At 40.1% G+C, this 14,657-nt stretch overlaps 1 non-coding gene across 1 annotated transcript; it reads left to right on the forward strand.

The window, feature by feature from the left end:
• Positions 1–1,043: 1,043 nt before the first annotated feature.
• On the forward strand, positions 1,044–1,149 carry LOC123636199. Its single transcript, XR_006734402.1, has one exon. It is a non-coding gene; the product is annotated as a U6 spliceosomal RNA (small nuclear RNA).
• The last annotated feature ends 13,508 nt before the right edge of the window (positions 1,150–14,657 follow it).

The following is a 14,657-nucleotide window of genomic DNA, read 5'->3' on the forward strand; positions in this document are numbered from 1 at the left end:
CCTACTACACTGAAGATGATGAGGATGAAGACCTTTGTGATAATCCACTTCCACTTAATAAACAGTAAATATATTTTCTCTTTCTTATGATTTTCTGAATAACATATTCTTTTTTCCAGTTTGCTTTACTGTAAGAACACAGGGTATAATACAAATATACTGTATACACAAAATTTGCACATACAAATTTGTGTTAATCATCTGTTTATGTTATCAGTAAGGCTTCCAGTCAACATTGAGCTATTTAGGGGCTGGGTATAGTGGCTCACATCTGTAATCCCAACACTTTGGGAGGCCGAGGCAGGAGGATCACATGAGGCCAGGAGTTCAAGACCAGCCTGGGCAACATAGTGAGACACTGTTTCTACATAAAATTTAAAGATTTAAAAAAAAAAAAACCCTATTAGTCTATTAGTAGTTAAGTTTGGAGGGAATCAAAAGTTATATGTGAATTTTTGACTACATGGGGGTAGCAGCACCCCTGACCCTCACGTTGTTCAAGGGTCAACTATCACAATAAATTTGACTATATAAAATAAAACTTTTATGCTTTGCACAAAACACCCCAAGTAAAAGTCAAAAGATAAATGACAAACTGGAAAAAAAAATTTACACATCTGGTCACAAAGGACTCACTCATTAAAACACAAAAAGCTCCTATGAATCAATAGCAATATAAAAGAAAATGAGCAAAGGGTATTTATAAACAGTTCAATCAAAAGGAAACAGAAATGGCTTAAATCTGTGATATGATACTCAACCTACTCATAATATAAAAGATACAAATTAAGTTTACAATAAGAGATGTGTTTTTACTCATCAGTTTGGCAAAATCATAAAAATTAATACATCATTGATGGGTTGAGGGGGAAGAAAATAGAAACTCTCAACATTGAGAGAATTAAAAATTGATACACCCTTCATGGAGGACAACATAATATGTCAATATCTACTTAAATTAATTTTTACCCAGTAATTCCAAATTTAAGAATTTATCAAATACACCTGCACATTTGCAGAATGATGTGTATACAAACTAGTCCTTGCTTTCTTCACAGCACATATACTAACATGGAAACAATACAGAAAAGATTAGCATGCCCCCTGTGCAAGAATAGCACACAATTCCTTAAAGCATTCCGTACTTTGCTTGCCTTTTTTAATTTTTACAGGTGGGGAAACTGAGGCTTTGATAAGTGAGATGACTTACTCAAATATAACTAAAATGAAAAGTCAAATAGAAAGCCTGACAAATTAAGGAAATCTTCAAAAAAGCTAAACCAAGCAAATAAATACTCAAATAATAATAACAGTATGAGGGTGGGTGCAGTGGGCAAAAGTGGGAAATTTAGAGGCTCCATGCAAGAGGAATAACAACAAATGAACAGAAGTTCCATGAAGAGAGAAAAGATGGGAACAAATTGTCAAAGAAGTAATACAGGACAATTCCACAGAACTGAAGAATGTAAGATTTCAGTTTGAATGCTCAGAATTATGAATGAATAACAATGTGTATCAAAATACAGCATCATGAAATTTCGGAGTATCAGAGATAAAATGGAGTGATTTCTGGTGTGTTGCAGAGGACAACTATAAAGCACCACTAGAAGGCAATTACACATTTAATGAAACACAATTTTATTATATTGGTGGGCCCATCAAAAGTGAAGAAAATTGTTAAGAGGGCAAAAAAAGGGGTGTGGGAGAGAAACAAAGACGAATACACGAGAGAAAACAGAATAAAAAACAAACAGAATGGATTGAAACCTGAATACTAATTACATGCAAAGGTGGGCTGCCCAGAGAGCAAATGCCTGTTTCAACTTTGTCATCTGATCTCTAGGCCGGCAATAGAGGGCACTGAATTTGAGAGCCCAGATTAAGTCAGGAACCACGGAAAGTGATCATGCGCTTCCTACATAGCCATGGCCCGCAGATGTTTTTTTCTTTTTTAATGATGTAGTATTTGCACATAGCATAAGTAGTTTTTGAAGAACATCCAAACTCTCACTGAAGGAAAATATCCTGTTTTGTTCTCTAGGCTTTCGATACATTAAGATCAATCATGCCTCAAAAGAAATATCAAACATATGAGAACACAAATCACCATGACCGAGATTCAATAGAAACTACAAAAAAACGGATTTAGACTTCAAGAACTCCAGATAGTAGAATGATCATAACCAGAATATTATACACACACATTCACCCATGTACACATACATATGAATAAGTATACATGTGTGTTTACATATACACACACACATACACATATATGCGCACACACACGCACAGTCAGGCACCACGTAACAACATTTCCGTCAATGCCAGACTGCAGATATGATGGTGGCCCCATAAGATGATAATGGAGCTGAAAGATTCCTATCACTTAGTGACATTTCGGCCAACCTAATGTCTTAGTGCAATGCAGTGCTCACAGGTTTGTGGTGACACTGGCTCGGACAAACCCTCTGTGCTACCAGTCCTATGAAAGTATAGAGCATATGATTATGTATGGTACATAATACTTGATAATGATAATAAATGACTATGTTACTGGTTTATGTATCCATTATACTACATGTTTTATTGTTATCTTAGAGTATATGCCTAATTATTAAAAAAAAAAAATGTTAACTGTAAAACAGCCTCCGGCAGGTCCTTGGGAAAGTATCCAGAAGAAGGCATTGTTGTCATAGGAACTGACAGCTCCATGCCTGTTATTGTCCCTGAAGACCTTCCAGGGGGACAAGCTGTGGAGGTGGAAGACAGTGATATTGATGATCCTGACCCTGTGTGGGCCTAGGCTACTGTGTGTTTGTGTCATATTCTTTTAACAAAAAACTTTAAAAAGTAAAAAAAAAAAAAAAATTAAAAGTAGGAAAAGGCTTATAGAATAAGGATATATAGAAAGAAAATATTTTTATATAACTGTATAATATGTTACTACAAAAGAGCCAAAAATTAAAGAAATTTAAGTTTATAAAGTAAAAAAGCTACAGTAAGTGAAGCTTAATTTATTGTTGAATAAAGAATTTTTAAAAATAAATTTAATGTAGCCTAACTGTATAGTGCTTATGAAGTCTACAGCAGTCTACAGTAACGTGCTGGGCCTTCACACTCACTCACCACTCACTCACTGACTCACCCAGAGCAGCTGCCAGTCCTGCAAGCTCCATTCATGCTAAGTGCTTTGTACAGATGTACCATTTTTTATCCTTTATACCATATCTTTCCTGTACTTTTTCTATGTTTAGATATGTTTAGATACTTGCAATTGTGTTACAATTGCCTGCGGTATTCAGTCAACATGTTGTACAGGTTTGGAGCCTAAAAGCAGTAGGCTATACCACATAGCCCAGGTGTGCAATAGGCTATACCACCTAGGCTTGTGTGAGTACATTCTGTGATGTTTGCACAGCAATGAAATCACTTGGCATATTTCTCAGAATGTATCCTTGTCTTCAGCAATGCATGACCAAGTATGTAAATATATAAAATTTAAGTAAAATAGGTAAAGAGGAAATTAAAAAATAAAGAGAGCAAAACAAAAAGCTTCAAAAATATTTCAGTGCTTTTAAATAAGAGTCAATTAGTTTTCTGAGAAAGAAAAAATATAATGGTTTGACATTAAGAATACAATGAATGGATTAAATCACTAATTAGATAAAGCTGAAGAGAGAATTATTAAACTGGAAAATAAATGTGCTGCAAATCATTTTAAATGTAATGAGACAAAAGGAGATAGAAAATATAAAGGATGGGTTAAACAAAGTAGAAAATAGAATGGAAAATATGGCATATATCTCATTAGAGGCCAAGAAGGGGATTACTGATAAAATGAAGTAGATAAATATTTGAAGACATTATTTGCAGAAGTGATAACAGACATGAATCCACTAATACAGGATTAAACAGGACAAATAATAAGAAAACTACACTAACATGCATTTTAATGAAACTGAAAACTCCAAACATAAATTTTAAAAGTATACAGAGAAAAACCAGATTACCTATAATGGATTGATGTAATATACACACATAAAGAGGGATCTCTAGCATCTGTCTTGTTACCATGACAATAAGAGCCGAAATGCAAGGGCTTGTTGAGCAGAAATGCAGAAGGGCCCAGTGTCTAAGGGCATCTGACTCTAAGCCAGCAACTGCCTTTCCTTGGTTTCATTGTTATATAAGAAAAACATAACCTCTATTTATTTAAGCCACTCTTAGTTGGATTTTCTTTCATTTGCCTTCTAATTGAAATAGGACCTGAATCTCTTGTTTTAAAAATGGGGAAATAAAGGCAAAGATAAATTAAGTAATATAGCCAATGTCAGCATATCTTGCTGATGGTAGAAATAGGAATGGAATCAAATAAGAAGGTACCAAACCATGAAATGAAGGAAAAAAAAGGTTGAAAAAACTAATTCAATTTTGGCTACGTGGCTCACACATTTTCTTAGTGATCCATTTGCTATTAGAGTAAATATTATGGGTTCTTGAAGAAAAATGAAGTTTCCTCATTGGCAGAACCTTATTATGACATAAAGTTAGTAGGATTTTTCAATCATCCAACCACCCCTTCCTGACTCTATCAATATATATTTATATACATATTTTTACTCATTACTTAGTTTTTAAAACCCACCTTGAAAATATATCACTCATTTATTGTGGGTCCTAGGCATTACTTGATTATTGCTCATAATAACTCATCAAGGTTGGTATTATAACATTTCTTTTTTTTTTTTTTTTTTTGAGACAGAGTCTTGCTCTTTTGCCCGGGCTGGAGTGCCGTGGCGTCAGCCTAGCTCACAGCAACCTCAAACTCCTGGGCTCAAGCCATCCTTCTGCATCAGCCTCCAGAGTAGCTGGGACTACAGGCATGCGCCACCATGCCTGGCTAATTTTTTCTCTATATACTTATAGTTGTCCATATAATTTCTTTCTATTTTGGTAGAGATGAGGATCTTGCTCTTGCTCAGGTTGGTCTCGAATCCTGAGCTCAAACGATCCACCTGCCTCGGCCTCCCAGAGTGCTGAGATTACAGGCATGAGCCACCGCACCCGGCCTATAACATTTCTTTTATAGAAGAGGAAACTGAGGTTCAAGTGTGCAGTGCATTGAATTGTGTCCCCAAAAACATACGCTGTGGTCCTTTCCTTTCCCCCAGTGCCTGTGAATGTGATCTTATTTGGAAATAGGGTCTTTATGAATACAAACATGTTAAAATGAGGTCACATAGGATTAGGGTGGGCCCTAAATCTATCATAGTAGCCCTTGGAAACTAACACAAGGGGTTAGATAATTTTCTGTCGTTAACACAATTAAAAAGTATGGGGAGCCAGGCGCAGTGGTGCGAACCTATAAATCCCAGCTACTCTGGAGGCTGAAGTTGAGAGGGTCACAGGAAACCAAGAGTTCAAGGTCAGCCTTAATAACATGGTGAGATCCCCATCTCTAAAACTTAAAAAAAAATTTAACTAAAGAAGTAGTGGGGCCCTGATTAAAACATTTCATTAAACTTCAGCATTGGAGCAACATCAGTTTTTCCCAGGTGTAATGAGTTGAACAACTAATGAAAGAGCTAACTGCTCCGAATTCCTCATTTGTTCTACAAAAGTCTTTTAAGTACTGATACACTCTGAGGATACAAAGGCCGTGATACAGTATCTGCTTGCAAGGAGCTGACAATCTTTTATGCTGTTCCTGAAGAGTAGCGTAAGATGACGTTATCCCCTACTCTGTTTGCCTTGAGATCACTAGAAAGCTATTTTTTAGGTATAAATATCTAGTTTAGCCCTTATTTTCTTTCAGCAGTTTGCAACCAATTCTTTTTGGGCTTAAAATGTTTCTACTAAGAAGTCAGTTTTTCAGTCTTACTGTTGAAAGTAATGTATTAATATGTATTTTCTCTGACTACTCCTGAAATTTTTTTCCCATTGGCTTTCAGCAGGTATATTATTGTGTGCCTAGGTGTGGCTTTCATTTCATTTATCCTGCTTCCAGTTCATAGATATTCTTGGACTTTTGGCTTGAAGCCTTTCATCAGCTTTGGACAATTTCAGGCAATTTGTTTTCAAATACTGCTTTTGCTCTCATTTCTCCTCCGCTCCTTTAGGACTCCAATTACATGTATATTAGACCTTGTCACTATGCCCTATTCATTTTGTAGGCTTTTCTCTAATTTCCATCCTCTTTTTTTCCTGTGCTTTAGTCTGTATATTTTCTACCGACCTATCTCCTGGCTTACTGGTTGGTCTTTCCTTCAGGCTTCAGCGGTCTGCTTTCCATAAAAACTTGTCTACTGCATTCTTAATTTTAGTTATTAAATTGTTCAATTCCAGAATTGCATTTAGTTCATTTTGTTCATTTTGTTTATACATTACAATTCCCTGCTGAAATTCTCCATATTTTTTTCTGTTTTTCTTCACCATATAGGTCACTATTACTTGAAAGTCCATGTGTAATAAATAATTCTTATATCTGGGCCGCCTCTGTGTGAATCTGATACTATTGTTCATTTTTTCTCTTAGGTTTTGTTCATTTGGCCTTGTTTGCTAGAATGTGTACTAATTTTCTAATGATGCTGAATGTTGCACATGAAAAATCCTGGGGATAATGTGAGATTCAGGTTGATGTTATCTACTTCTAAACATCACTTCTAGTGCCAATCAGTGTTATCACTGCTGAGATTCAGATAGATCAGATTGATTTAATCTAGTCTAGAATTGTGCTAATTATCATCTAGATTTTAGCTTTGTGAGGGCTATTCTATTTTTTGGTTCACCTCTATTCCGTTTTTTGTTGTTGTTGTTGTTTTTTTTTTTTTGAGACAGAGTCTCACTCTGTTGCCCGGGCTAGAGTGAGTGCTGTGGCGTCAGCCTAGCTCACAGCAACCTCAAACTCCTGGGCTCAAGCGATCCTCCTGCCTCAGCCTCCAGAGTAGCTGGGACTACAGGCATGTGCCACCATGCCCGGCTAATTTTTTCTATATATATAATTTTAGCTGTCCAGATCATTTCTTTCTATTTTTAGTAGAGACGGGGTCTCGCTCTTGGTCAGGCTGGTCTCGAACTCCTGAGCTCAAATGATCTGCCCGCCTCGGCCTCCCAGAGTGCTAGGATTACAGGCGTGAGCCACCGCGCCCGGCCTGCCTCTATTCTTAATGAAGCATTGAGGTGTATATAAGAAATCCTCCTCCTCAGAAGCCCTCAAGTATAATGTTGATCTCCCTAGTAGTACTGTGAGACTATTTATTCAGTTTTTCAGACTCTTGACAGCCACTTAAAAATCAGCAAATTGCTTACCAAAAGGGAAAAAAAGGCCGAAAGCTCGTTCTCTGAACTCCCCTTGTCTCCTGGATCTTAGAGCCTTAGATCTTTGCTGACTTAGCAATTCTCGAATGCCTTCAAAGAGGCTTTTTTTTTTTTTTTTTTTAATTTAACCCTCTCTAGTTGTTATTGTCAGGAGTATTTGTCTGACACAAGCTAGTCTGCAGAGGCACAAGTGGGCTTTCTGTTTGTAGCTCTGGAGAATTGAGCTTGATGGATCGTGTTTTACAGTGAAAAGAAGAAACAAATTTCAGCTCTGTTTGTAAATGAGCCTCCATCGTGGAAAGTGAGCTTCTGCTTTTTGGCACAGGATGGAGGAGGGATCACCTTTGTGAGGGAGGCCACGAGGTGTGAGGAGTGTCTGTGGAACATACAGCTCTCACCGACGCTCTACTCCCAGTTCATCCAGACAGGAAGAACTAAATCTAGGCAAAATCAGGAAGTAGTCTCCCCTCGCCGTTCTCTATTCGATAGGTAGTGCCTTGCTGCCAGCTGCATCATAATTTCAGAAAGTGCCAGATAAAATAATCCTTTAATCCCAACTAATGTAGGTACTTAATATTGACTTACAAAAGATAGTCGCTATTAACTTATATACTTGATATTGACTTTACAAAACTTGATGCAATGAAGAGAAACGTAAAATTTTCCATCATTTTATCATCATTACTTAGTCTATTAAACTATTTTATGCTGCCTTGAAATTCCTTGAAATCCAAGTGCAAGGAATGTAAAGTGCATTGATTTTTCTTTACTTTTATCTACATATAAATTCAAAGTAAAGGGAAGACTTTAGACATTTCGTTGTGTAACTGAGTTCTAATAGTTTTTTATTTTACTATATTTCAGTGCAGCAATTAAACAAAGATGCACAGAATTTTGGAGCTAGAAAGGACTTTAGACGTCTCTGTAGTCTTACCCCTTTCTGGAGCATGAATCCCTTCTCCCAAAAATAATTGTCTGAAAATATTCACTGTATATATGAAGACATAGACTTAATGTTAATTAGAAGAAATAAACCAAAAAAAAAAAGAGAGAGAGAAACCCTGCAATGTGAACTCTCTCCCGATCCTTTTCTCTTTCTGTGATATGCTGAGTGTGTTCATGTGCCTGCCCACCTAGGCTCTGAGGCTGCCCTCAAGGCACTCACAGTCCACGGGCAGATACCCATAAACAAAGAGCTGTGTGAACAGTATTGGGGAGGGCAAGAGAATTAATAATTAATTTTTCCTGGGGAAGTCAGAAAGGAATTTGAGCTAAATTTAGTCAATGAAAGAAGACAGAAAAACACTTCTGCTCGAGCACATCGTGGTTCACAGATTTATGAAAGTGCGTGGTACACTTGGGAAGCAGAAGTTCATGTCGCGTCAGGAATCAGAAATAGGGCTAGAGACATAGCCTGGAGACAGGTTCTGAAAGTCCTAATGCGCCATGCAAAGGAATTTGAACATGACCCAAACGCAAAGCTTCCAAATATCCTAAAGCAAGGGAGCAACAAGATACATTTTGGTTTTTAGGAATACAACTGTGCCAGTATTTTAGATTGAAAATGAGAATAGGGACACACCGGTGGCCGGGAAAGGAATGCCACTGTCCAGATGAGAGACAAAGACGTCCTGAGCAGTGATTGACGATTATCTTTACACATCTGTCTTCCCATCCACACAGACAGAAGAGTCTGAGTTACAGAGGAGCCCTTGAGGTGACTTGGTGGTCAAATGGCTGTGCAGTTGAAGGAGAATCGGCAGATGGTGATGCCCTTAACTCAAAAGGAGGAAGTTCAGGAGGAGAATGATGAGGTCAGTCGGCTTCCAGTTGGCTGGCTTTTCAGTGTGACATTCAGAGAAAAGTTTTGATATGGTGCACATCTATAGAATGAATACTTTACCGATACTTTCTTTCTCTGGAGATCTTCTTACCTAACCACAGAGCTACTGCAAGATTGTCTTTGCTTTTACCTGATTCCCGTACCCTGTGTCCCACTAGAGTTGATGATGCAGGGAGAAGTGACATACTCTTGCTGTTAGCTTGTTCTTGTGAGGGAAATGACCTCTTTATTTCTTCTCTGAGTCACTTATATTGCTAATATCAGTCTGTACTCTTGTGATTAACTTCAGTTGTCATGTTGCTTAAAATAGTGTTTGGGCCAGGTGTGGTGGCATGTGCCTGTGTTCCCAGCTACTCGGGAGGCTGAGGTGGGAGGATCGTTGAGTCCAGGAGTTTGAGGTCGCAGTGAGCTATGATTGGGCCACTGCACTCCAGCCTGGACGACAGAGCAAGACCTCATGTCTAAAAAAAATATAATGAAATAATAAAATAGTATTTATCTACATATGTTAGTAAAACGTCACAGTTTTTTCAATAATTATGAAATTAAATTTCTCACATAGTAAGAAGTCCAGAAGTGGGTGGTCACAGACTGGTATAGTTTTCAAGGAAAAATCATCAAAAATCCAGGACATTCCTAGTTTCCTCTTCTCCCACCCATAATAACACCTTTCATTCTCATGGTCTGAAAATGACTATTTTATTCCCAGATGTTATGTCTGTGTCCCAGGCAGTAATAAGAAGGGAAAGGAAAAAGGGCACGAGCATGCTGAGTTTATCCATTTTTAGCTTGAAAAGATAAAAAGCAATTTTCCCAGAAGCTCAACCCACGACCAAGAAATTTCTTCTTAGATCTCATTGCCCAGAACGACAACGCATGACCACACCTAAACGTAAGGAAGCCTGGGAGATTGTTTTTGGGCTGGGTACCTTGCTGCTAAAACAAATTGTGATTTGTAAGGAAGAATGTTTGTTTGGGGTATACAACCAGCTGCACCTACCAGTCACATTTCCTTTTAAATGTAGAAAGTAGAATGCTTTCCTATAGGCCATAGTTTCTACTGGTCTTTTTGATGTACAAATACTAGAGATGGAGGGAAAGAAGGCTGAAGGATTCTAAGGGCGGAGAGGCACCTGAGAATAAGACTCCAACTGTTAATCACTAGTGCCTTTCTAGTATCTCCTTCCCCACCCCCACTTCAACTTCTCCCTTTAATAGGGGAAAAGAAGTGCTCAGGGCTCCAAGAGAATTCAACTCCAGAAAGGCTAGACTCAGGACAGCAGAGCAGACTGGGTTAGCAGTACTGGAGCAGACAGAGGTAGGCTAAATTGCACCCGCTGACCGACTGGAGAAGGGGGGAAGGACTCTTAGGGTCAGTGAGGACAATCAGAATGCTGCAGGCCAAGGGTCCACGCTGATTTTTAATTTCAAAAATGTTCCCAATCCTTCACCCCTTCCTTTGCAATGTGACTACACAGGTGCTATCATCAAGAGAGGATGCAAGTGGTGTCAATTTCCCAACCCTCGAATCTAGGCTGGCCTTGGGACTCGCTTTGGTTGATAGAATGCTGGAATGTTTGTCAGTTCCAAGTTCAGGACTCAAAAGACATTGTGCACTTCCACGTTCTCTCTCGGACCCTGTCTCTACCGCGTAAGCAAGTCTGAGCTAGCCTGATGGATGATGAGAAATGCAAGACCCAATCACTGCTGCTGCCCCGACTATGCACAGCTAGGCAAATGTCACACATGCAAGCGAGGCCATCATGGGCCAGGCAGGTCCCAGCCAGCCTTCCAGCTGTCTCAATGAGCCCAGCTAACCTCAGCTAATCACGACCCAGTTCAGCAGAACCAACTAGCGGATCTGTAGAGTTGTGAGCAATTAAGAATGGCTATGGTTTGAAGCCAGTAATTTTGGAATGGCTTGGCACACAGCAATGGATAATTGATAGAATGACAACTGGGATTCCCTAAAATAAAGCTTCCTTTCGGGATTCTACAGCTATCTCAGGGCTTCACACTTATATTTTATTTACATTGTTAGACAAATTGCTGTAGTCAACTCTGAATGGAAACAATCGCAACTGAACGGAAGTTGGATTTGGAGGCTAGAAGAGAGGAACTATGCAGGCAGATCACTGCCTGGAAGGGCTGTGAGTTAGGATCCTGGAGGAAAAGTATAATTTTATTAGAGGCCTCCAGGGCAGGGAAGGACAGAAGGGAAATAATACAGCTCTGGGAGAAACTACCCAAGAATAATAGTAAGAGTCAGAAAATTAGTCATTTATTGAATGTCTGTTCTCTGTCAGGCGCTATACTAAATGCCTAACATTCATCAAGATCTGATTTTAACTTAACCACAGTCCTAAAAGGTGTCAAAATGAGGCTTTAGACATGTTAACTCATTTGGCCAAGGTCACAGAGAGTGAGCTCCAGGGCCAGGGGCTGCCCGACCTCCAAGCACTGGGCTCCGTTGCCCATCTCAGGTTTGTGCCCAGGACTCCAGAGGTCATTGCTGTGTGACTGAAAGTCTTTTCTGCACTCTGAACATAGGAATAAACTTTTTGTTACATTGTCAACCACAGTCTGTCAGAGTTCAGTCTAGTATCACCAGCACAAGCTGGTCTTAAGTCAAGAGTCTTCTGTTCATTTGCCCACTACCCTCTCCCTTCATATATGGAGAAGATAAAGAAAGGGATAAAACAATAAAACAGCTTTTTTCTTTTTGGGGGAGTGGAGGAAAGGGTCTTGCTCTGTCACCCAGGCTAGAGGGCAGTGGTGTTATCATAGCTCACCGCAACCTCAAACTAACGGGCTCAAGCAATCCTCCTGCCTGAGCCTCCCGGGTAGCTGGAACTGCAGGTGCGTGCCACAGTGCCAAGCTAATTTTTAAATTTTTTTTTTTTGTAGAGATGGAGTCTCACTACGTTTCCCAGGCTGGTCTTGAACTCCTGGCCTCAAGTGAGCCTCACTCATCAGCCTCCCAAAGTGATGGGGTTACAGGTGTGAGCCACTGCTCCTGGCCAAGATAGTTTTTTTCTGACACCTTTCTCAGCAACATTGTTAGAACACACAGACACACACAGGCACACACATGGACACACACATGTACACTACATACTACATATACCCGGCGAGACTACTTCCTTGATTTTGCTATGTATGTTATTTCTTCAAAATGATCATCAATCAAATCCAGGTAGCCCCTATACCTGGTAAAGATGTGGTAGAGAAAGCATACGTTTTGGAATTGTATTTGCTGAACCTTACTGTCCTCATCTGTGAAATGGGAATGATGCCATTTGTCTCACAGAGGATGCTTCTCCATCTCGATAAGTGGCAGTACCACACATTTAGTTGGCAAAACCAAAATCCAGACGTGAGCTGTGATTCCTTTTCCTGTTCTCCATCCACATCCCAGCCTCTAGTGAGGCTCGTTGACTTTACCTCCAAAAAGTGTTGTGCGTCTAACCATCTTGTGCCATGGCTGGGACTCTTGTCCTTGTCCCAGGTGCCAGCAGTTCTGGCCTAAGCGACTGCCATAGTTCCTTTGCCATTTCCTTATCCCTAGTCCCACCTCTGCAATCCACTCTCTGCAATGAGGCAAATAAGACCTTTAGAACAAAAGTCAGACGACGTCATTTCTCCTGCTTAAAACGCCCCAGTGCTTTCCCTTCTCATTAATCTAAAACTTACCCACCAATCTAAAACTTACCCACCTCTTGACCGCAGCTTTGTACCGCTCTCCCCTCGCGCCTCACTGGCTTTGGTTCTTATCCCTGTTCCTCACTTAGAGCCATGGGATTGGCCGTTTCTTCTGCCTGGCCTCCCGTGACCTACTCCTTCTGACCCCTCATGTCAGAGCTCACATGTCCCTCGTCAGTGTGTCCTTCCTGACCACTCGATTGAAAGTAGCTCCCAGGTCACCGTCCAGCACACTTTTGTACTTCCTTTTCTTTGTAAAACTTACTATCCCATGCTGTTGGCTTCTTGCGGCATTCGTGCATTTATTTCACTCGAATGTAAGTTCCATGAGAGCAAAGACCGTGCCTGGCACATCCACCGCTGGCATCTTCACTGGTGACCGGAAAGTGCCTGGCATACATTATGGCGTCAATAAATACGTGCTGAATCAATGTTCCGTGTCACTCTCCTGCTTAGCATCCTCCGGGGACTGCAAATGCAATGGGAATAAAAGCCAAACTCCTTACCATGGCCTAAAATTCATGTGTTACCTCGTCTCTGCTTCCCACTCTGATTTTATTTTTATAAACTTTTGCTCTTATGTATTATGCTCCAGTCTTTCTGGCTTTCTTTCCTTCCAATTATCCAGGCTTAGGCCCCTTGCATGGGTTGTTCCCTCTTTCTGACCCCTCTGTTCCAACTGCTCTTTCCCAGGGTCTGTACATATCTGGCTTCTCATTGCTCCAGACTAAACCCAAATGTCTTTAAGAAAGTCCTTCCTGATCACCCTCTCTGATGTTGCCCCCATCAATTCCGTGTTACATGACCCTATTTTATGTTGTTCATAGCATTTATGAGTCTTTGGGCTTATATATTTTTTTACTTGCTTTTGTTTATTTCCTACTCTTGAATTCAAGCTTCATGAAATCAGGGAAACCAGTTCGTCTTATCACCCCCATATTACCGGTGCCTGGAACAATATAACAATGTCAATGTTCACCTGTACAACCCACCCTCTTCCTTTTGATTTGCTTTCAAGGGTGTGTACCTTTGGCTCTTTAGCCCTGGTATTGATATTGTATTGATTATCATTCAATAGCCGGTTCTAAGGAGATATTGACCAATCGTGATCTTGCTCTGTTTAGGAAATAGAAGCAGATAGTTCCTAGAAAATCTCATCTGCTAAGAGCCATTCGTTTTTTTCAGACCAGCAGGATAAATTTGTAACATTTACTTTATTTGATAATTCAAAAATAGGAGATGTTACGTTTTTGGGGTCTTGAAATCTCCTCAGATCCTGAGAAATATAATGGACTCTGCTCTAAGAATAAAGTAGTACAAACCACCCAATTTTGTACATAATTTCCAGGAGTTCATGGAACTGCTGAAGCTCATTAATGGTGCAGTCCCCAATCCCCGGTGTGCGGCCAGTTAGGGACTGGGCTGTAGAGCTCCATCACCCCTCCCACCCGCCTGCGTGTAAAGTTGCCTTCTGCAAAACTTAGGAAGTGGGGTGCACAGCAGGAGGTGACTGGCTGGCGAGCAAACAAAGCTTCATTTGTATTTACAGCAGCTCCCCACCACTGGCATCACCCCGGCTCTGCCCCACCCCAGGTCCATGGAAAAATTGTCTTCCTTGAAACTGGTCCCTCGTGCCAAAAAAGTTTGGAACCGCTGCTTAGTGGACCCTGGGTTAAGAATTTCTGTTCTAGGCTCTCCCTGCTATCATGCACAACTTCAATGTCCCATGCAGGCTGGTGGTCCCGGCACTGTTTCAAGGCCTGCCCAATACGTCAAGAAGATAGGACTGAGC

This window comes from Lemur catta, chromosome 3, assembly GCF_020740605.2.
Source record: "Lemur catta isolate mLemCat1 chromosome 3, mLemCat1.pri, whole genome shotgun sequence".
NCBI lineage: Eukaryota > Metazoa > Chordata > Mammalia > Primates > Lemuridae > Lemur > Lemur catta.